Below are 25078 nucleotides of genomic sequence, written 5' to 3'. Positions count from 1 at the left end.
ATTATATATAGCATAGTTTTTTATATATAATATAGAGTCTATATATTATATATATTTAATTTTTTTGAGAGAGGGTCTTATTCTTGTCACCCAGGGTAGAGTGCAGTGGTATGATATCAGCTCACTGCAACCGCCACCTCCCAGGCTCAAGCAATCCTCCCACCTCAGACTCTTGAGTAGCTGGGACCATAGACACATGCCACATGCCTGGCTAATTTTTGCATTTTTTGTACAGATGGGCTTTCCCAGTGTTACCCAAGTTAGAGTCAAGCTGGACTTGAACTCCTGAGCTCAAGTGATCTGCCTGCCTTGGTCTCCCAAACGCTGGGATTCCAGGCGTGAGCCACTGTGCCTGGCCCCAGATACATATTTTTCAATCTCACTCCTTCAAGAAACTTTACTCAGTTTACATATTGCGAACATCTGTCCTTTGTGGTATTGTTCTCTGCTTTCTCCCTCCTATCCTTTTCCTGCATAAACAGTATTGCTCTTCACATAGTATGTAGATTAGATACTATCTTTTTTTTTAAGGCAGTTTACTTATTTGACAGAAAGAGACATGCTATATTCACAGAATATATCTGATGTATAAAACTCATAAATAAGGTTTGCCTTACTTTAGGACTTAGATTTATTGGGGGAACAAGATATCCTAATGACTGTCACATTTTAAATTTTATGATTCCTCTCTCTGCCTTAAATTCCAAACTCACATTTCCCTGAATCTACTTAGCTATACAATTATGTCTCACAAGCAGTTCGCACTCAATGCATAGCTATATGTATTATCTTGCTTCCTATTTACAAGTGGGTACAATCATTATAATACAACTTTCTAAATGTCTACTTTAACCTATTTTACAAATCTGAAAAATCATAATAGTAACACTTATCTTCTAAATTTGGGAGAATTATATGAACTAATATATATAAAGTGCTTTGTAGAGACCAGCAATTTTCAAAATTATTTTTATTGCCCCACTTAGCAACATGTTCTTGGTTACAATATTTATACTTCCTTCCTGTCTCTCAAATTCTTTTCCTTCTTTCTTCTTCCTCCTGCCACTTCCCTGGTTATGTTTTCTCATCTAGATTATTTCACAAACCACCTACCTTATCTTTTGGCCTGCAAACTACACCATACCCTGTATGCTCAACATACACTTTACGCTGCAGGTAGAGTGACAGCAAGAAAGCTAAATGGTGATTTTATCACCATGATTCTTCAAAATCCCTCAACTGTTTGCAAAGATAAAATATAACACCCAGTGTCAGTAAGCATGCTAGAAAATGGCATCTCACATGTCATCATAGGCATGAAAATTGACATTTTTTTCAGAAAGCGACTTGCCTCTATACCAAACCCTTTCAATAGTACTTCTTGCTTGACCCAGCAGTGCCACTTACATGTACAATCCTGAATTAAAGGGAGAAAATGTGCTCTGGATTTCTGGCAAAGCTTCCTTTAAGAGCAAAACCCCTTTTCAACTAGTGGTCGTATGCTAGGATAAAAACAATAGGAAATAATAATAATAAAAAAGAAAACTACCTTTGTTAGTGCCAAGAATAGAAAACGACAGTCACATACCATAAAATCAAGGAAATATCAGCCAAGTCTAGGGAAAATTTAATTATCCAGAAGGCACCAAGACGGAGAAAAGAATGCATCATTGTGGAAAATGAGTGGAGAACATTCTGGTGAGAGTTAGGAGAAATATGGTTGGTCCCAACTGAGTTGTGGCACAGTCTCATTTGCTGCCCATGACCTCAGATCAGTATCACTGCAAGGCTGTTAGAATCAGGGCTGTGGAATAAAGCAGGTAGTCAAGTCACACAATTCTTTGCTGATAGAATCTGAAGTAAGTTTACTTTTCTTCTCTATGTTTTCCCCATTTTCAAATTTCCATAGATGAAAAATTAATTTGACAGCAAAACCCCCAAAAAACAATAAAAATGATGGTGGCTTCTTAATTCCTTATTTGAATGGGCAGTTATTCCCTCCCTGTTTATACTCCAGTTATTCCACCTGTGCTAAAACATTTAGAAATTGACAGTACGATATGGTCTTTTTTCCTTCCATATCTTTGCAACTGCTTTCCCCTGCAACTGTTTAGGGAGTTCCTTGTAATTAGATGTCACTCAACTAAACATTTACCTTCTTTGTGAAATATTCTGTGATGTCTGTGTGCATGATTACATATTTCCACTTTTGTGATCCCATTGTACTCTGTCAACATCTCAGTTGTGATATTCACCACACTAGGAAATTTCTGTATACATTTCTCTCTCCTGTACCATGAAAGCTCTAGGACTGCAGGAATTGTTATTTTAAACTTTGTATGGAATTTAGTAAATGTTTGTTTAATCAACTCATAAGAAAATTGGGTGTTAATATTTTACTTTGTTCAGTTTCTTCATTGGGTTTAGTGAAGAAATTTCTCACAATATTGCCTGGAGGACAAGTTTGAGTACAGATATATTCTTCTTACATAGTTTTTCTTTTTATATTTGTCATTATATGTCCATTTCCAATGAGTAAGTGTTTAATTACATTTGTTCATTCCATATTCACATTCCACTTACTGTTGTAGAATGTGGAGATCATGTTTCTTGTGTTTGACTTACTTCACACATGGGAGAAGTTGCATGCACGTGAATTCGCTTAAATTATTTCACAAAGCGGAAGGGTGCAGTGGCTCATGCCTGTAATCCCAGCACTTTGGGAGGCTGAGGTGGTGGAACACTGGAAGTCAGGAGTTTGAGACCAGCCTGGCCAACATGGTGAAAGTCTACTAAAAATACAAAAATTAACTGGCGTCATGGCATATGCCTGTAGTCCCAGCTACTCGAGAGGCTGAGGCAGGAGAATCGCTTGAACCCAGAAGGCGGAGGTTGCAGTGAACTGAGATTGTGCCACTGCACTCCAGCCTGGTGGACAGAGCAAGATCCTGTCTGAAAAAAAAAAAAAAAAAAAAAAGAAAATCACAAAGCGATGACTGCATTTTCATTTCATCAAAAATAAAAATTATTAGTTACTAATTGTATTATTTATCAGATGTGGAAGCAAAAGGATTTTAAATTCACTGTGCAGAGGAGGTATGCTTATAGAGACTTAAGAAAACAAACTGATTGCTTGAATTTTTCTGTAAGCTCACCTGCCAAAAAACAATTCTGATCTGGCTCTTAGATTTTAGTAGATTAAATTTATGGAAAACAGGAATATGTTCCTATGCAAAATGTTTTGGTAAAAGATTTTATGCTGATATTGAGTGAATTTTAAGCTTATTTAGTCTAAAGTAAACTACTAAGTTTTTTTCCAGAACCTCAACTAAACCCAAATATTTGGAGGAAAAAAGGAAGCAAAAACAAATGTTCAATTATACGACAGAAGTTAATTTCAAAAATGAATGATTAAAGATTTTGACTTTTTAATGTTATAACAACATATATAACATTATAGTAGTTATGTTATAATAACATAACTGTTTTCATTTATTTTTAACAAAATCATTAAATTGGTCCTTTCCATGCTTTACTACAAACTCTTTCAATTGTTCTCCATTTCTTTGACAAGCTAGAAGGGTCTAGATGTTTCTCATGTGGTGAGCCCTGTCAAAACACTTTTAAGTTTGCATTTTTTCCAGATAAATGTAACAATACCCATAAATCATACTTATTTGGAATCTTATCTAATATTGCATTGAAACAATTGGAAATAAGGCAAAAGCTTTTCTGACGGAATGCAACACTTTCCTCTCAAACCTCAGACAAAATCTAAAACCTGTGTGAGCCTAAACTGAAAAGAGGAGGAGGGAAAGAAGGAAACATATTCAGTGGTGGACACTGTGCTAAAATGTAATTTTACACTTCCATTGAATCCTATTTTATAAAAACCTGCATTTTTAGTTTTAATTTTGATTCATAGTGCTCTTTGTGAATCATTGAAATGACACATGTTAAAGATTACAAAACAAATAACACAATTTGCACTTCCAGTTTTCTGAATTTCTGGTTTGGCAGTTTGCGAGCTCTTTGAATTTAAGATAAAGAGGGAAACACAATTTCTACAGAAGTGTTATTTCTTCTCAAAACATGATCCAGACATTCATAGAACCATTGAATTTGCTATTGCTATTCTGACTACCTGAGAAATATAAACTTTTTGCGTGTGTGTGTATGTGTGTGTATGTGTGTGTGTTATGTGACATTTGGCATTGGGGCTGGTGGTGAAAGATAAAACAAAACTGCATGTCCTGTCTGCTTTTCTGGTGAGTCCAACATCTGAAGATGTAAATTCAACAAAAATTGGACATGTCCCTAGATAAGATGACTCTAAATAAACATTTTATTTATAGTTCTCTGCTGACACAAATATAACTTGCTAAATCATGCATGTATCCTGGAATATGTGTAAAGCCAGTTTTGCTAAAGTGATTAATTTGTAGACTGTGTATTTTTTCTTATGTGTTCCTTGAGTCAATGAGTTAAATAATGGGATATGCTGTGGGCATGTCACAGTCTGACTCAGTGACTCATGCGTTGGCAGTGGCCATGTAAACAGAGCTACTGTGTCTGAAAGCAATGGGTAGCTAGATACCTTTTTGACAGCTCAATATGAAAACTTAAAGAATTTCAAAACAGGCTGGGTGTGGTGGCTCACGCCGGCAATCCCAGTACTTTGAGAGGCTGACGTGGGAGGATCATTTGAGCCCAGAATCTTGAGACCACCCTGGGCAGCCTAGCAAGACCCTATCTCTGCATGTAAAAACAACAACAAAATTATAATAGTAATAAAAAAGAAATTCAAAACAAAAAATATTTGCAAGGATTTTGTTTCTGGGTCTTTTGATTTTGTTGTGAGATTTTTAATTAAAATAGAATAAAAACCTGAACTTCAAAATCAAGATCTGCTTATTTGGAAATTTTGTCTGTTACTCAAGTCCATTCTTTTACTTTTTCAAAATAAATTAATATTATCTATTTCTGGATCTCCTACATTGCAATTTCTTCAAGATTAATAAAAGTATATTTAAAAATTATTTTTCAACAGAGCAGTGTCCCCTTTCCAGGCTATAGTCCAACATGGTAAGATAATGGAATCGTATGCTAAGCAGACTATCATCTTGATTCCAAGAATTCATCTAGGAAAATTACTTAACAATTGATGATTTTGAATAATTTATCCTGAGAGATTTTGCCAACTCACAAAATAAGAATCATTGGAATTACTAATTGTACTAGAGAGCATATGTACTACATAGAGTACTAAGAAACTTACTAGCTTTCTAGCTGTGTTGACTAGGTTTAGAACCTTACCTCACACACAAACTGTGTGAAGTGAGGTCTAAGTTCTTCGTCTTCTTTATCTTCAGTTCCTTACTTATAAAAGATAAAGAACTAATCAAACCTGTAGGATTTTTGAAGATCAAAAAAACAGAATGCTATTTTTAAAATTTTCCTTACACCATACCTATCATAAGTAAATCCTCAATTTATAGTAGTTTCTGCCATATTTTAATGCTCACAAACAAAAGAACATGATGCAGGTACACCTATTAAAACTAGATGTATCAATAAAAACAGGTATTTTAGTGAATATAAAACTTCAATAATTAAAATCATATAATGACTCAAGAGTATTAGTTTTATGATTTTTTTTTTCTTTTTCTTTTTTTTGGAGACAGGGTTTTACTCTGTTGCTCAGACTGGAACGCAGTGGTGCAATCACACCAGGGTCTCACTATGTTGCCCAGGCTGGTCTTGAACTCCTGGGCTCAATTGATCCTCCCACTTTGGCCTCCCAAAGCTCTGGGATTACAGGTGTGAGTCCCTGTGCCTGGCCAGTTTTGCTGTATTATTGTTGTAAACATTTTGGCAATACGGGGACAACTTAATTTATCAAAAATCAACACAATGTTTTAAGAGCTCTCTATTATTTTTGGCTCAATTAATTTGGCTTAAAAGCAAAAGATTGAGTTACTTGGATATTTTTAATTCTACCACAAACTGACTTATGTAAGTATCTGTGGGGAAGTTTTGTAAATCGGTTTCCAGTTATCTAACTTCAGGGATTATTTTTTAAAAGGGAAAATATCAGAATTTTCTGTTTTTAATAAAGTAGAACAAGAATTTTTTAAACATTTTATTTTATCATAATTTCAAGTTTTACATAATTTCAAGATTATCTGAATAGAAAAAATGTTACTCATTTTATTCTTTACCTAGATTCACAAATTATTAACATTTTTGCTCTAGTTGTTTTATCATTTACTCTCTTAATAAACTTTTTTTAACCATGTGAACAGTGTGTGTTTCCTAAGAACACATTCTCTTGAATAACTAGTAAAATGACCACAGTAAAAAATATATATATCATTTATACAATAGGAATGCTTCATCCAGAGGCAATATTCAAATTTAGTCCATTATCCCAACAATGTCCTATATTTTTTTTCCTGGTCTAAAATTTTACTCAGTGTTAATAATTGTGCTTAATCATCATGTCCCTGGAATGTTTTTAAATCTAGATTAAATCCTCAGTCTTTTCTCTTATAACCTTGGCAGCTTGTAGAGTACCTGTTATTTTGTGGAATGTCACTCAGTTTGAGTCTGTCTGACATTTCCTCTGTTTAGAACCAGGTCGTGCATGTCAGATAGGGAAACAAACATGAGATTTTCCTCTTCTCAGCACATCACATCAGGAAGCACATGATGTTGGCCTGTCCCGTGATTGGTGATGTCAGCTATGATTTATTGGCTAAGATGGTTCTGCTAGGTTTTTCCACTGCAAATTTATTATTTCCTCTTAGTCATTTGTAATTAATTTGTGGAGAGATACTTTGAAGACACCTAAATATTCTTTATTCATCAAACTTTGACCTACTCATTTAAGTACTCATTGATAATTTTTGCTTACATCAGTTTTTATTATAATAGTTCAAAAATGGTGATTTTCTAAGTCTACCATCCCTTCTACATTTATTAGTTGACTTTCCACTTAAAGGGATGAGATTCCCCCACTACTAATTTAGTTTTTGTTCATTTATTTAGATTTGGATGGGTTAATTGATTCTTATATAACTCAACGATTAATAATAATCCATCACCAGGATTATTATCAGGATTCTTTGAGCTTTCTCTTCCTGGGGGTGACTTTAACTCAATTGTCCCTTATCTTTCTTGTGCATTTTTTCAGAACCCCTTTTCTCTGTGGGAATGACTGCAGAAGAGCTTCAAAAGTTGGCTATGCTGGAATTTGGTGCTGATTTTTATACCTATGGGTAATTTTCACTTGTAATATTTTTCTGTCTTCTAATTATGCCAAAGGTGAGAATTTTGTGTGGTTTTATTCTTGTTGCTTAGAGGTTGTTTGAGGAGATTTGGATTTAGGCAGCTGTCATTCATATACCTCAACGGCTCAGGACTCTGGGTTGCAAAGACTTTTACCATCTGGCTTAAGAGTTCCTTTAACGAGGAGGAATCGTCTTGTTTGTAAAATAACGTGAGAAACTAAATTTCAATATAATGTGAAAACTTAACAGCATGGGTTCTAAGAAAATAAAAATGAAGAAAAGCTATATTCTTTGTAAAAGTGATGAACAAATATTAGAAAAAGAGTAGTAGCTGGGCACGGTGGCTCACTCCTGTAATCCCAGCACTTTGGGGGCCCGAGGCAGGTGGATCACTTGAGGTCAGGATTTCAAGACCAGGCTGGGCAACATGGCAAAACCCTGTCTCTACTAAAACTACAAAAATAGCTGGGCTTGGTGGCATACGCCTGTAATCCCAGCCACTGAGGAGGCTGAGACTGGAGAATCGCTTGAACCTGGGAGACAGAGGTTGCAGTGAGCCGTGATTGTGCCACTGCACTCCAGCCTGGGGAACAGAGTGAGACACCGACTCAAAAAAAAAAAAAAAAAAATTGTAAAACGAGTGAGAGAGAAGAGAGGAGAAAGAATGGCCAAGTAATATAGCAGAGCAAATATCCATGGAGGAAAATGAACAGTAAGAGATTATTGAAAGCAGGTCAAATAAATGTAAATAATGAGAAAGTATAATACTAAATTTTAAATTTTTAGAGGCCATGTAAATACATTTATGTATCATTTCGAATCGTAAGATAAATGTAATACATGAACAAATATTATGGGTGAGCCATTTATAGGGTTATTCAGAGGAATAAGGTTGCTTTTCATGTCCTGGTTGTCACAGAGCAGAGGACAGGAGAATAGTTATAGGGGATCAGATGCCAATGACATCAGTAGTCCAGTGGAGGCAGGCAGGCAGAGCACGGGTAACCGTGAAGATATGAACCCCAAGGAATTCTCAGACATCTTCATAAGGGTACTAGATTTCCCATAGAACGTGGGATAGAGTTCTTGGATTGTGGTTTTAGAGTAAGCAGGCATGAGCTCCATGTAGTCTACACTGTGACTGAGAGATGGCCATTGTGCCATATACATATGAACAGTCCAGGCGGGGTGTGAGGGTCAGAGAGCAAGTCAAGTAGGTTGTATCTAGCTATCCTACAGGAAGGTGTTCTCCAGGAGGTGGCTGTGCAAGGTAGATACCTGGATCAACCACACTAAAGAATTAGGAGAAAGTGGACAATGGGAAACTGTGTCGGGGGTGACTAAGCTCTGCTTCTAGTATAAGTCCAACTGATATTTAGAAAGGATTCTGATGCAACATAACATTATAAGAATTCACTACAGTAATTACTTAAGTTTCTGTTTGTAGGCATAGTTTTCATCTTGTCATTCATCAAAGAGATTTGTACTTACTCATGTGAATGTTTTAGTTTATTAAATGTGTCTTCCTAATTAAGATAGTCCAACTATGTAATAAATACTTAACTCCTAGTATTCCTCTTCCTTTCGTGAGCATTCTCAAAATTAACTTCTTTACCTGTTCACAAGATTTATGCATTTATAAATGACCGAAGTCCTATGGTGTTTTGGGTGTATAGTCTTTCCCTTCCCAATTTTGGTTTTGTAATTGGTCTTCTGTAGAATATATTTATATATTCAACACATATCTGTGAAGTGCAGGAGTAATGCATGGAAGGAACATGTGAGGGATATATGTGTGATACTTTCCATGGAGTGGTCAGAAAAGCTCTCACTGAGAGAATGGGAGCTTTGAGTTAAAAAAAAAAAAAAGGAAAGAAGCAAGGTAATTAGCCATACACATATCTGAGAAAAGAACATCCCAGGTAGAGGAAAATTCATATGCAAAGTCCCTGAGTAATTTAAGAAAACATTAAACAGGCCAATGTGCTTTAAGTAAAAAGAGTGAAAGAGAAATAATAGGACATGAAGTTCGAAAGCTAATGGGGACCAGGGCATGTAAGGGCTTGTAGGTGCTGATAAGGACTTTAGCTTATATTCCCCTTGAGATGGGAAGACACAGAAATGTTTTGAGTAGGGGAGTGGCATCGTCTTATTTATATCTCTCAGGATCATCATTCTGGCTACTCTTCTGAGGCTAGTGTGTTTGGAATGGTGGAGGGAACTGGAGAGGCAGTAAACTAGGCCACGCTCAGGATTGTGGAGACCATTGGGAGGTTATCACAATAATTCTATAAAGATATTGTGGTGTCCTGAACCAGTATGATGGCAAGGAAGGTGATTAGAAGTGCCAGATTCTGGATATGTATTGAAAATAGAATTCCCATGTGAGATGTAATAGCAAGAGAGGAGTCAAAAATGACTTCAAACTGACTAAGGAACTTAAAAAAGGATGAATTTATTTACTGAGAAGGGGAAGACTGTATGAGGAGCTACTTTAGTAGGAATTATCAGTTCGGATTTGGACATACTAGGTTTGAGATGCCTGCTGGATAAGGAAATGTCACTGTGGGGTGTGGTGGCTCACATCTATAATCCCAGTGCTCTGGAAGGCCTATGTGGGAGGATTGCTTGAGCCCAGGAGATCAAGACCAGCCTAGGCAACACAGGGAGATCCTGTCTCTACAAAAAATTTAAAAATTAGCTGGGTCTAAGTCCCATCTACTCGAAGGGAGGGCTAGGTGGGAGGATCACTTCAGCCTGGGGGACAGATGCTTCAGTGAGCCAAGATTGCACCACTGCACTCCAACCTGCATGGCAGAGTAAGACCTCATCTCAAACGGAAAAATAGGAAATGTCAGGCAGGAAGTTTTGGGTCTGAGTACATGGGTTTGCAGTTAAACATGCTGATAGTATTTAATGGCAGGAGATAGGGATCCCTTAGGGAGGGAGTGTAGATAATAAAGGGAAAAGAACTAAAGACAGTGTTGTGAGACACTCCAATATTTAAAGGGTGAGGAGACAAAAAGGAAGCACAGTGGTATCCTGGGATCCTGGGAAGCTGAGAAGTTTGTTTTGGCTAATTAATTGCACCATTGAGCAGAAGCAGGGAGGGGTTCATCATGAGAACTGACTTTTTCTTACAGGGTGACTTCTTCAGATCAGGATGCAGCAACACTTTCAAACAGGAGAACATCCTAATAAAGGTCTAAACTACGATCCCATGGACCAGGGAGGCTCAGAGGGTGGTTGGAGTTTCAGGATTTCTGGGTACATGCAGAACTCGAAATTCTCCACATATCTCATTGCAATTCTCTAGTGCTTGTTCACTCCTGACCAGTATGCTGCACGATGTGCAATCAAGCATATGGATGGTGGAATCAGTCTAATTGTTTTCATCCTTGCTGCAATACTACCAGCTATTTGACCTATGAGAATTTGCTTAACTTCTTTATGCCTTAGTTTCCTAACCCGTGAAACATGGAAGACAATAGTACTTACTTAATAGGGTTTTTCTGAATATTAAGTATGATAATATAAATATAGCACTTAGTATAGTGTCTTGAATAGAGCATTTTCTAAGTGTTAGCCAGGACTATTATTGTGAGACTTGGTGAGGCTTGGCATTCAACAGATGGTGTAACTGGTGCAGATGGACAACTTACAGCATGAGCCTTTGGCCACATCAGCCCTGCAGCTGCCTGAGCTAAATAATTATTTCACATGATTTTAGAAAGTCCCTGGGTTTTTAAATGTATTTGACTTGAGCCAAGAATTTAGAATTTTGAACTTTTTAATAAGTTAATACTTTTTCTGTTCTAATTATATTTCACAACGGAGTATGTTTATGATATTTTTCATTACAGAATTAATACAGGTTTGCTGGAAAAAAATGGCCACGATAGATAGATGTTAGTAAGAAAGTTAAAATAAAATGAAAGCTCTTTACCCTAAGGTAACATTAACAGTTTGGTGAATAATCTCTTACACATCTCTGTATACATCTATGAAGCTCTGAGGGCCTACGTCTCTCCAGGAGTCCCAAGAAATCCAGGCTCCAGTCAGGTCTCAAAGTTCCCTCCTGGTACAAAAGCAACTAAGTGTTGCATTCATTTTGCCCATCAAGATCTTGGAAACACAGAAGCCATGTTTGTACCGTACCGGCTGCTGAAACTGCCCTGCTTAGAAAAAAGAAGATGGCAATTGACTTGTATTTGAGAGAGGCAGGCTGTAAACTCATTCATGTCTCCATTATGCAGCGTCCACATTCTCTTTAATATATGTCTATATAAAATGCCAACAGATTAACCTTTCTCACACTCCGGTCTTTTTATTCACATCCTTTACACAGCCTATGGGCTGGGCAACATGGTCACCGAAAGCCTCACCCTAGAGGATATTTTATTCTAGAAGACGATATACAGCACAGATTTTCCTCCTTCATGACCATTTACTTATGACCTTTTGTTTTAGCATCTCTTGAAACGTTTACCTCTTTGTGAATGACTCTTTTCTTTTTCAGTATAATGACTTTATAACCTAAAGATATTTAAGATATATTTCTAAAGATATGTAAGATATGATATTTTAAAGAGATATACAATATAATATTTTAACATGTTTCTAAGCAAAGACATCCTCATCAATAGACTTGACACACAGTTTATGGTCAGACAATATTATATAAAACAATGCATGGATGAATAAGAAATTATGTTTTGTATATGCATGCCAAGTGAAAAGGCATGAAAAGGGTGCGCCTTCTATGACTTTTGAGTCTGTTTTGTGCCTGCACTATTTACATATTTTAAAGTCTCTTGTGTACAAACGTTTTTCACCCTAAAAGTGGTTTCGGTTTGGCATTCTTCTCATCTCCGGAACACACGTCTGCAGCCAGCTCCCTGGTTGTCCGAATCACCGACCTCTCTCCCCAGCCGTATTTCCAAAATGTCGCTTTGTAACAAACTGACGCTGGACAAGCTGGACGTTAAAGGGAAGGGGGTCGTTATGAGAGTCGACTTCAAAGTTCCTATGAAGAACAACCAGATAACAAACAACCAGAGGATTAAGGCTGCTGTCCCAAGCATCAAATTCTGCTTGGACAATGGAGCCAAGTCGGTAGTCCTTATGAGTCACCTAGGCCAGCCTGATGGTGTCCCTATGCCTGACAAGTACTCCTTAGAGCCAGTTGCTGTAGAACTCAAATCTCTGCTGGGCAAGGATGCTCTGTTCTTGAAGGACTGTGTAGGCCCAGAAGTGGAGAAAGCCTGTGCCAACCCAGCTGCTGAGTCTGTCATCCTGCTGGAGAACCTCTGCTTTCATGTGGAGGAAGAAGGGAAGGGAAAAGATGCTTCTGGGAACAAGGTTAAAGCCAAGCCAGTCAAAATAGAACCTTTCTGACTTCACTTTCCAAGCTAGGGGATGTCTACGTCAATGATGCTTTTGGCACTGCTCACAGAGCCCACAGCTCCCTGGTAGGAGTCGATCTGCCACAGAAGGCTGCTGGATGAAGAAGGAGCTGAACTACTTTGCCAAGGCCTTGGAGAGCCCAGAGCAACCCTTCCTGGTCATCCTGGGCGGAACTAAAGTTGCAGACAAGATCCAGCTGATCAATAATATACTGGACAAAGTCAATGAGATGATTATTGGTAGTGGAATGGCTTTTACCTTCCTTAAGGTGCTCAGCAACATGGAGATTGGCACTTCTCTGTTTAATGAAGAGGGAGCCAAGACTGTCAAAGACCTAATGTCCAAAGCTGAGAAGAATGGTGTGAAGATTACCTTGCCTGTTGACTTTGTCACTGCTGACAAGTTTGATGAGAATGCCAAGACTGGTGAAGCCACTGTGGCTTCTGGCATACCTGCTGGCTGGATGGGGTTGGACTGTGGTCCTGAAAGCAGCAAGAAGTATGCTGAGGCTGTGACTCGGGCTAAGCAGATTGTGTAGAATGGTCCTGTGGGGGTATTTGAATGGGAAGCTTTTGCCCGGGGAACCAAAGCCCCCATGGATGAGGTGGTGAAAGCCACTTCTAGGGGCTGCATCACCATCATAGGTGGTGGAGACACTGCCACTTGTTGTGCCAAATGGAACATGGAGGATAAAGTCAGCCATGTGAGCACTGGAGGTGGTGCCAGTTTGGAGCTCCTGGAAGGTAAAGTTCTTCCTGGGGTGGATGCTCTCAGCAATATTTAGTACTTTCCTGCCTTTTAGTTCCTGTGCACAGCCCCTAAGTCAACTTAGCATTTTCTGCAACTCCACTTGGCATTAGCTAAAACCTTCCATGTCAAGGTTCAGCTAGTGGCCAAGAGATGCAGTGCCAGGAACCCTTAAACAGTTGCACAGCATCTCAGCTCATCTTTACTACACCCTGGATTTGCCTACATTCTTGAAGATCCCATTTGAATTTCTTAGTGACTAAACATTGTGCATTCTAGAGTGCATATATTTCTATTTTGCCTGTTAAAACAAGTGAGCTATGTTAGTTCTCTTTTGATGTAGGCTATTATGATTAGCTTTGTCACTGCTTCACTACTCAGCATGGAAATAAGATGAAATTCCATTTGTAGGTAGGGAGACAAAATTGATGATCCATTAAATAAACAATAAAAGTGTCCACTGAAAAAAAAAGTGGTTTCTATGTTATAATGCTAGTTTTAAGTGCAGTTTGTGGTGGAAAATTGATGAATAAAATGGTGCAAAAGAAGAGCATACCTGCGTGCACCTGTGGCCCCAGCTACTCAGGAGGGTCACTTGAGCCCATGAGGCCAAGGCTACAGTGAGCAATGTTCCCACCCACTCACTCCAGCCTGGGCAGTAGAGGAAGACCCTTTCTCAAAAAAAAAAAAAAAAAAGAACTTATTTTCCAAAGAATAACTGCCTTGAGCCCTTGAGGTCTTTCTCTTTCTCCAGTGACTTTTTTCTACGTTCTAATCTCCTCATTCTTTTTCAGTGAAGACAGTAAATCTTCATGGCACTTAATTTTCTGTGTAAGCTGTATTTATTACTTTGAATTGTTGTTCTTAATTATATAAACTTATTTTCTTTGTTCAATTGATATAGTTTTCTATCCATTGGAAACTGAGTATTTTGGATCGGATGAAATGAATCATAATTTGGTCCATCAAAATTAATGGAAAAATGTCATATAATGGTTTTTCATTTAGCAGGAAAATGTTTAGAAATGAAGTGAAATTATGGGGAAGCATATTAAATATATATGGAAGCTAAAGCAACTCCATTTTGGATGGTAGGCTAAAGCAGCTCCACCTTAGAAGCTAATCTGCCATGCTGGCTTCACTGATTAATTCCAATATCTGGAAGGCCTCTAAGATTTCCATTTATCTGTTGTTCCTTGTGTAAGAAAAGGTACTTAACTTTAAATCCTGGCCTCAGGTCAAACAACCTTGATGTTATCACACTTCAACTGGCCTACAAATTCCATCTGAGCCACTAACTTCACTATGGTATGTAAGCCCTGGATCAGAGAGGTAATGGTGCCAGGATCTGCCATCTTGTCTTGCCACCACCCAAGACACAGGCATGGCTTCTGTTCCTTAAGTCCCTATTAAACGTTTGTTTCTAAGAAACAGGATATGTCAGCCTCTTTCTTCGGCCTCTCAGCTTCCTCGGACATTGGTGTAGGTTTGCACAGATTTGCCTACTTTGAAACAGTAGAGGTGTACTTATTTAGCTGCTTCATCATGGTTTCCCATGGACTTCTGATTCCTATTGGGGAATATTCATGAGACTGTCTACCTATAGTCTCCAATAGCTAGATAATAAATCCTAGATTCTCCATATTTTCATTTCTTACAAACCTCTTCCTATTATTAATAACTGTATTTGTTAGGATTTTTGCTTATAAAAGTGAAGTCAAATCTTTCTGTCATAGCAACATTGGGATTTTCTGGAATTATATAAGGGATTCACAGAACTGAGGACAGACTGCAAGAAGAAATAAAAGCTACAGGGTCAGTCTGAGCTGGAACTACAGTCCAAAGTTGCTGGTGGGCACTAATACTGCCACCAGATCATTACTAGTGCCATTGAGTCTGACTTTTGCATCATTAATTCTAATAATCTCTGGTCATTGGCTCATTTGGTCCACATTAAAAATAGTGGGACAGTCTCATTGACCAAACTTGGGTCATGTGTTTTCTGCCTTTGGAAGGAGCGATGCATCCCTTCCATATCTCCCCCATGGGAGATTCTCCTGAAAGACAACAGGGGAATTAGTGTTGGAAATCCCAAAGGAAACAAATATCCTTTATTGTTGTCTTTATCTTGTAAGTCATAATAAACCTAGTTATTAAAGAAATCTCAAGAAGAGTCATTTTCAGGGAGAAAGGAGACATGTTAAAGTAGCACCGTGTGCTAAATTAGGAGGAGGCAGTTTTGTAATAGACTTATTTTTTGTAGAGATATCTGGGTGAGCTTATTTAACAGGTTCTCTAATGCATAGGCAACCTTTTTTCTTTCTTCTTTTTTTCTTTTATTTTTGAGATGAGGTCTCGCTCTGTTGCCAGGCTAGAGTGCAGTGGCACGATCTTGGCTTGCTGCAACCTCCAGGATTCAAGTGATTCTCCTGCCTCAGCCTCCCGAGTAGCTGGGACTACAGGCTTGCGCCACCACACCCAACTAGTTTTTGTATTTTTAGTAGAGATGGGGTTTCATCATGTTGGCCAGGATGGTCTCAATCTCTTGACCTCATGATCCACCTGCCTTGGCCTCCCAAATAGGCAACTCTTTTAATTGTCAAAGGCCAATATGAGGATAACAGAGGAAGTTTAGTATTTTAAAAGTGCATCATGTAAGGGCCAAATCACGTAATGATTTATTGTGTGAACACAGTTTGGATTATCAGTATGATATTCATATTGACACTGCTGATTTCATTTTAGGACAACAGCATCATCTGCTATGTTAATGTTGTTAATACACTTTTTTGGGTTTTGTTTATAAATTTACTTTGGTCTCATACTTTTATGAGAGCTATAAGAATATGTTTTCTATCTATTTCTATGTTTTTGCATACTTAAGTCAGCACAGTACATTTGTGAATGTTTTTTCTTTCAAAGGAGGTAACACGTTGCTCAGTCTATGGAAACATGACTCCTAGCTTTGATTAATGCACAGATACTCATTTTTATTCCAAATGCCATTCATCAATATAGTTCTTTTGATAACTTTTATCCCTGTTACTATAAAAATGGGGATTTGTTTTGCTTTGTTTTATAGTGCTCTTATTTGGAGGCAGTTTAGCTGCATGGTTAAGAATTTAAGTTTTGGACTGGGCACAGTGGCTCACACCTGTAATCCCAGCACCTTGGGAGGTGGAGGCAGAAGGATTGCTTGAGCCCAGGAGTTTGAGACCACCAAGTTTTAGTAAAATTTTTTTTTTTTTTTTTTTTGAGATAGAGTCTTATTCTGTCACTCAGGCTGGAGTACAATCACGTGATCACAACTCACGGCATCCTCTGTCTCCTGGGCTCAAGCGATCCTCCACCTCAGCTCCAAAAGTAGCTGAAACTACAGATATGCATAACAACACCTGGTTAATTTTTGTATTTTTTGTAGAATCGGGGTCCTATTCTGTTGTTCAGTCTAGTTTCTAACTTCTGGGTTTAAGCAATCTTCCCACCTTGACCTCCCAAAGTGCTGGGATTACAGGCATCAGCCACCATGCCTGGCCTAGTAACAAAATACGAAAATTGTTTTGCCAGACAAAAGTCATCTTTAACATTTGCCCTGACTACCCCCACACACACTTGAAATGGTTTCCTGTGGCTGCTGGGTGTGCAAAAAGAGACTCTGAAGCCTTTAAGCACATGAATTCACAGCTCAATCCTTCACTGGGGAATGTAGTTAGAATCCACATGGCTTGAACTCTATAATGGGAGCACACTGGGTCAGCCATTAACCTCCAATTCATGTAAGCTCATGACTGAGGTTGCCCTTTGAAACAACCTGAGAGTCTTAAAAAATACGAATACCTGGGTCTTGTCCCCAGAGATTCTGATTTAATTTGTTTGAAATAGGACCTGGGCAACTACCTTTTAAAACACTCCAGGTGTTTTTAAGGTTCAGCTTTGAAAACCTCTGCTTTGCCTAGATTACTTCGGGACCTAATTCTTATCAATTTCCCTACTCTACATTGTAACTAAGCCATCTGTGGAACAGTTCTCCTTTTAGATAGCCAATGGCTATTTCACTGGACATGTTAGACCCTTGATGAATGATGATCATTTGTTTCACCTTGGACATACAGTGAAGAATGCACATTGTCAATAAACAACAACTATAAGTAAATGAGTTATTGTGATGTACCCCAAAGTGATACTTCACTGATTTCTGATAAAAAGAAAAATACAATTTATTTTTGGACAGTGATGTGATACAGAAGATTGCTATATTAGGATGTTGAGATATGAGGCAGGCTTTCAGTGGTTAGAGGGTTTATTCAATCCTATGATTCTGTGACTCTAGGTATCTGAGATCTAAAAAGTAAAGCAGCAATGGGGTTAGAAAAAAAGATTTGGACAATGAAAAGAAGGTTGTGAAATCAAAAGCATGAGTTCTTATTTCTTTCTCATCTTCTGTTAGGGACCTTTAGCAAATACCACAATCAATTTACCTCCAAGCCTCCCATTAGTCACAAAGCCACTTTTACTCAGAGGTTTAGTTCTCTCTTCCCTTCCCTGGCAGACAAATCCTAAACTGTTTCCTCTAAATCAATTTCCTCTTTCTCTTTACCTTATTAACATTGCTACTAAAACTTTACTGTACTAATAGATTCAAGTTGGTTCAGATTTTCCAAAACACTTCTTGCCATGATGAAGGTGCAGCCACCAGCACAAATTTACTTGTCTTGGTTTGTGGTGGAAAAAAGTGAGAATGGCAAACTGGTGAGCTTCTACTTCTTCTGGCACATATCAGCTCCCTCCATTTTACCTGAATATCTCCTTCTCTGACCTACAGCCTTTGGACATTTGCTTTAATTCCAATGCATACTTACATATGCAGCTGTTTATTGCCCACTTCCTTCTGGGAAGTAGAGGCCTCGCTCATTGCAACCTGTTTCACCTTCTTCACCTCCTCTAGCTGCTCTCTCTTTGCTCCCAGTGAGAGTGAATGGTTCTACCATGAACCCGGGGCCTAAAGCCAGGAAGCTGTGTGGTATTCTTTTACCATGATCTCCAGTCCATCACTACTATCCCTCCTAAGTATCCTGGAATCTATTCACTTCTCTCCGTCTCTACTATGGAAGCTTTTAAGTATGCTATCACTATATCTCATTTGAATTACCATGACAGTCTCCTTACTGATCTCCTTGCCATTAGCTTAGTTCCCTGGAGTTGCCATGGAGACATTCTTGCCTATAAGGACAATAGCGAATGCAGCTTGAGACTTTTAGTAATGACAAGTGTAGCATCTCAGTCATTTTTCCAGTGAACCTGAGAATTAGGGAAAATTTATTTGTTACCAAAATCATGACTTCACACTTATTCCTAGGTTGTAATGTTTTGGAAAGCACAGGTTGTTAGTTATTTTGTTGTTTTGAGGAAGTTTTTATTAAATGTTTTTGATTTGATTCTCATGTACTATATACATTATCTCATTTATTCTTGCAGTACTCCTAAGTAATTAGAATTAACCACAAACAATTGTTTCTACTTTATGTGTAAAAAGATGGATGCAGAGTATTTTTATGTCCAGTCATGCAATAGCTTCAATCAATAATCAATCAATAGTCAATCAGAAATAAAGTCAGGTTTCTCCAACTTCTGACTTTACTATCTCTTGACTATGACTATATAGGCTGGCTGGTGAGGGGTAAAGAGTGAGGGGAGATAACCAAAACCTTGATTATTAGTGGTTATTGAAATTCACAGCAGGTAATGGGAAAATATAGGACCATGAGTTAGCAAGAAAGTTTGACTTTCACTGGTGGCTCTGCTACTCATTTGTTGAGTGAACTTTCAACAAATCACTTCTTAGCCTCTGGGTTTCATTTCTTCTTTAACAGGTAAGATAGGTATTTGGACCAGATCTGAGATAGTTGACCTGGGCTCTGTGGAACCCCCCATCCTCCCACCAGTCCCATCATTCATGAATAGGTTTCAAGGAGTTGGCAAAATAAACTTCTGCACCACACGTGGAACACATGCACTTTTCTAAGCAGGAGGTTCAGAGACAATATCAGAATTTTAAAGAAGTCTGTGATCAAAAATTATTGACAACAAACAAATGAAAAAAAATTAGAATATACCACCTAATAAATACCTAGGATTTCAAGTATTTTTAGGATTAAGTGTGGTTATGTAACAAGAAAAGCTCCTTGCCCAGTGTAATTTCCAAGTATGAATTGTTATCAGATTTCGAAACACCTAGCCCCCAAGTCAATCTTCAGAGAGATGTAAATAAATATAAGAGGGCAATCCATGATGTCTTTGTATCAGAATGCATTTAGAATCCTGTTACTTTTAAATCTCTTCATTTGTCTTTAGTTCAGATTATATGCCTCCATTTTTTGTGTGTGTGAGAACTCCTGAGGAATTGTTGAGTCATTCATTTTGCAGACATGTGGGTACTCTAACTTCTCACAATGTGTTAATGTTTTAAATAAAAATGTACTTAAGAGGGCAAACCATGACATTCCAATATGTACAGCTCGTATTTTTGTTTGCAAACCCAATTAAACACATCATCTTGAAATCATGAAATCATTCCAGAAACTGTACATGGCTTTTGAAAAAAAAAAAAAAAGATTTTGGCAGGCAATAGGGGAGTTTCCTTGAAGTTTCTGAATGCTTATGTTATTCTCAGTGGGAGTTTGCCATTGGAACACTTGGAACTTGTCTGTGTTTGGAAAGCTGGGGAATTCTTATCATTATACACATGGGAAAATATAACAGTTTTTCTTTTGGAGGATGCAGTGAAATGAATGGTGGTCCATCTGGTGGTCAGGGAAATGTTGAATTATTCCCAATTTAATCATTTAATCTTTTAATCTTTTCTGTTCAGCCCTAGAACGCCTTTCATGCACATTCCCATGCAAATGTCTTCATACTTCTCTTTCTAGGCAACAACAACAATGTCAGTGATTGTTATCTCTGCAAAGACTGAAGCCATCGCTCTAAGGTTGTGAAATTCTAGACGGTCAGCAACATCTCTGTCTCCTTCATTACTATTCTTATCTTCTACCACAATCAACATGTCTAACTCATTCTTCACACAGGTATTTTATAGATACCTCCCTTACACTGAAGAGTAGGAATTATCTTCTTCATGCATTCTTGCTCATACATACATATATTTTTTTTCATCATCCTTTTGTGCTTATCAGTTAAATAACCTGTAAGTAAATATTTCATTTTTTCTCTCTCCTTATGCATATCCTCTATCTCAGTAAATTTGTTCAACACATATGCTCTACAAGACCCTTGATATTAAGAAGAAAAAGATGATTTAAAAGGAGCCTTTGGCTGTGCATGGTGGCCCACACCTGTATTCCTAGCCCTTTGGGAGGCTGAGAGAGGAGGATTGCTTGAAACCAGGAGTTCAAGATTAACTTGGTCAACATAGTGAGTCCCATCTTTAAAGAGAAAACAAAATTTAAAAGAGCCTTTATCATTGAGGTGAATCACAGTTTTGAAGATGAAATAGATGTGTGGACAATTATACTTTTTTCTTGGCCCTTGTCAAAATAGTAATTAATTAACCTGTTTTTGTCTCTCTCACCAGGTACTATTGGTATCTATTCAATGTTATTCCTAGCATCTACACATTGTGGGGTAAAACAGGTACTTGTCAAATAAATTAATGAATTATGGCTAGGGCAATAATATTCTTTTTAATGTATAGCATAACTATATTTATTTAAGAATGTATTCTAATATCAAGGGCAAATTCCAACAATGCAAAAACCATGATGCCTTTTGCACGGACTTAATATGTACCCATGGGATATAGATACCAATTAAGTAAAGGATTATCAAGTAAGGGTGATTTTTCAGTATGGACATTAAGGAGCTGATCACAGATTTTGACTTCAGTGGTGGAGCATCTCATTGGCATATAAGGCAAACTCAGGAATTCCTAGAGCTGAGTCAGCATTTCCATCAAGAATTGGCTTTGGGTCCATTCTGGCAAAAAAACACCTGTAGGATTGAATCCCTAAAACTTTACCCTAAAAACAGGATCAGGATGATTCCTAAATACTTATTTTATATTTTTATTTTTTTCCATAAGTTATTCAGGTACAGGTGGTATTTGGTTACATGAGTAAGTTCTTTAGTGGTGATTTGTGAGATTTTGGTGCACCCATTACCTGAGCAGTATACACTGCACCATATTTGTAGTCTTTTATCCCTCGACCCCCTCCCACTCTTCCTCTAAAGTCCCCAAAGTCCATTGTATCATTCTTATGCCTTTGTGTAGGACAATAATATTCTAATAGAGGCACATTCAAGCATCAACGGAGGCATCTAGGATCTTCTTATTTCGGCATGGAGACATCAGAGGTTTCACAAAAAAAGACAATGTCCGAGATGAGACTTAAAAGAATCAGTAGGTGTCAAGGAAAACAGGTAAGTTGACTGCATTTCTATTGGATGCAGCAAAAGATAAATACAGGAGCTATTAGGAGATAGAATTGAAAGGAACTTTTTTCCTGTGGGTTGGCATTTCCTAAAGTGTGCTCTGAGAACAGTGGTCCTATCTGTTGCTCAGAGAAAATAGTTTCCACGGTATGCTGGTAAATGTTTAACAACTGGCTTCCTTGAAAAAATACAAAGTCCTTATTTGTAACATTTGTTGAGAAGAAATGCTGAGTAGTACATCATTTTATAATATTTCCATCACAGCTATACAGGAGACATATACAGATACATAGATATTAGTACATGTAGTCACATGTTTAGGAAATGATGAATGTTGAGTATTTATTGATTTGGTTTGATATAATTTATCCAATTATAAATTTTTATAATTTGTATGATGGCTGTTTAACTAGTGGCTTTCCTAGTTCACAAAACTTTAACATTTGGCTTCTATAAGCTGATAAGAGCTGGATTCAGCATACCACAGGTCAAGTATACTCAGGGAACATGGTTTAATACAGTATATTTGTTATATATTAAAGGGCCTGAGAAGTCTTGAAGCAAAAACACATGTCTTAGCTTACTGGTTGGACAAAAAAAAAAAAAAAAAAAAAAACATTTTTAGCATACTAGGTATTAACAAGTCACAGAGCCGGAGCATCATGGCCTTATATATTTTGGGTGCATGGTGACTCAACATTCAATGTGCTTATCTCTTTTTCTATTACTGGAAATGGCAATCAAATTTCCTTTTTTCTATTATCTTCTTTTTTCTTTTTTCCTAATTCCTGATAAAAGTAATTTACCCCCATTAGAATGACTACTCTGAATCTTATTTTATCTTTTAAAATTTCTGCTTGAGCCATACCTCTTTTAAGAAGCTTTAGGCTGGGCGCAGTGGCTCATGCCTGTAATCCTAGCACTTTGGGGAGGCTGAGGTGGGTGGATCACTTGAGGTCAGGAGTTCAAGACCAGCCTCGCCAACATGGTGGAACCCCATTTCTACTAAAAATGCAAAAATTAGCTAGGCATTAGTGGCAGGCACCTGTAATCCCAGATACTCAGGAGGGTAAGGCAGAAGAATTGCTTGAGCCTAGGGAATGGAGGTTGCAGTGAGTTGAGATCACGCCATTGCACTCCAGCCTGGGTGGCAGAATGAGACTCCGTCATAAAATAAAAAAAGAAGTTTATTGTCATTATCTTGTATTAGTCTATTTTCATGCTGCTGATAAAGACATACCCAAGACTGGGAAGAAAAAGAGGTTTAATTGGACTTACAGTTCCACATGGCTGGGAGGCCTCAGAATCATGGTGGGAGGCAAAAGGCACTTCTTACATGGTGGTGGCAAGAGAAAATGAGGAAAAAGCAAAAGCAGAAGCCCCTGATAAACCCATAAGATCTCATGAGAGTTATTCACTATCACAAGAATAATACAGGAAAGACTGGGCCCCTTGATTTAATTACTTCCCCCTGAGTCCTTCCCACAACACCTGGGAATTCTGGGAGATACAATTCAAGTTGAGATTTGGGTGGGGACACAACCAAACCATATAATTCCACTCCTGGTCTTTCCCAAATCCCATGTCCTCACATTTCAAAACCAATCATGCCTTCCCACGGTCCCCCAAAGTCTTAACTCATTTCAGCATTAACTCAAAACTCCACAGTCCAAAGTCTCATCTGAGAAAAGGTAAATACCTTCTGCGTATGAGACTGTAAAATCAAATGCAAGCTAGTTACTTCCTAGATACAATGGGGGTATAGGAATTGGGTAAATATAGCCATCCCAATGGGAGAAATTGGCCAAAACAAAGGGGTTACAGGGCCCATGCAAGTCTGAAATCCAGCGTGGTGGTCGAATTTTAAAGCTTCAAGATGATGTTCTTTGACTCCACATCTCACATTCAGGTCATGCTGATGCAAGAGGTGTGTTTCCATGGTCTTGGGCAGCTCTGCCCCTGTGGCTTTGCAAGGTAAAGCCTCCATCCCAGCTGCTTTCACCAGCTGGCATTGTCTGTGGCTTTTCCAGACACATAGTGCAAACTGTTAGTGGATCTACAGTTCTGGAGTCTGGAGGATGGTGGCCTTCTTCTCACAGCTCCACTATGAAATGCCCCAGTACGGACTCTGTATGGAGGCTCTGACCCCACATTTGCCTTTTGCACTGTTCTAGCAGAGGTTCTCCATGAGAATCCCACCCCTGCAGCAAACTTTTGCCTGGGCATGCAGCCATTTCCGTACATCTTCTGAAATCTAGGTGGAGGTTCCCAAACCTCAATTCTTGACTTCTGTGCATCCACAGACTCAACACCACATGGAAACTGCCAAGGCTTGGGGCTTCCACCCTCTGAAGCCACAGCCTGAGCTATACAGTGGCTTCTTTCAGCCATGGCTGGAGCTGCTGGGACACAGGGCAGTAAGTCCCTAGACTGCATACAACATGAGGACACTGGGCCAAGTCCTCGAAATCACTTTTTCTTTCTGGGCCTCTAGGCCTGAGATGGGAGGTGCTGCCATGAAGTTCTCTGACATGGCCTGGAGACATTTTCCCCATGGTCTTGGAAATTAACATTAGGCTCCTTGTTACTTATGCAAATTTCTACAGCTGGCTTGAATTTCTCCCCAGAAAATGTATTTTTTTTTTCTATCCCACAGTCAGAGTGCAAATTTTCCAAACTTTTATGCTCTGCTTCCCTTATAAAACTGAATGCCTTTAACAGAGCACCCAAGTCACCTCTTGAATGCTTTGCTGCTTAGAATTTCTTCTACCAAATACCCAAAGTTCCAAAGATCTCTAGACAGGAGTAAAATGCCACCAGTCTCTTTGCTAAAACATAACAAGAGTCACTTTTGCTCCAGTTCCCAACAAGTTCCTCATGTCCATCTGAGAAGACCTCAGCCTGAATTTTATTGTCCATATCAGTATCAGCATTTTGGGCAAAGCCATTCAACAAGTCTCTAGGAAGTTCAAAACTTTCCCACATTTTCTTGTCTTCTTCCAAACCCTTCAAACTGTTCAATCTCTGCCTGTTACCCAGTTCCAATGTCGCTTCCACATTTTCAGGTATCATTTCAGCAACGCCCCACTCTACTGGTACCAATTTATACTGTATTAGTCCATTTTCACACTGCTGATAAAGACATACCCAAGACTTGGAAGAAAAAGAGGTATAATTGGACTTACAGT

The 25078-nt window shown here is 38.3% G+C and overlaps 1 long non-coding RNA gene and 1 pseudogene across 1 annotated transcript in view; both read left to right on the top strand.

Annotated features, from left to right (window-relative positions):
* Nucleotides 1-9726: 9726 nt before the first annotated feature.
* Nucleotides 9727-16176, top strand: LOC139362274 (phosphoglycerate kinase 1-like; annotated as a pseudogene).
* A 3047-nt stretch (nt 16177-19223) lies between these two features.
* Nucleotides 19224-25078, top strand: part of LOC112424021 (uncharacterized) — a 54254-nt gene continuing 48399 nt past the window's right edge. The window contains exons 1-4 of the long non-coding RNA XR_011620800.1: nt 19224-20527; nt 20699-20927; nt 21034-21092; nt 21730-21878. This is a non-coding gene — a long non-coding RNA (uncharacterized lncRNA). The remainder of the gene's footprint in view (nt 20528-20698; nt 20928-21033; nt 21093-21729; nt 21879-25078) is intronic.

The sequence above is a fragment of the Macaca nemestrina genome, chromosome 3, assembly GCF_043159975.1.
Source record: "Macaca nemestrina isolate mMacNem1 chromosome 3, mMacNem.hap1, whole genome shotgun sequence".
Classification (NCBI taxonomy): domain Eukaryota; kingdom Metazoa; phylum Chordata; class Mammalia; order Primates; family Cercopithecidae; genus Macaca; species Macaca nemestrina.
This window is presented reverse-complemented; position numbering and strand designations above follow the sequence as displayed.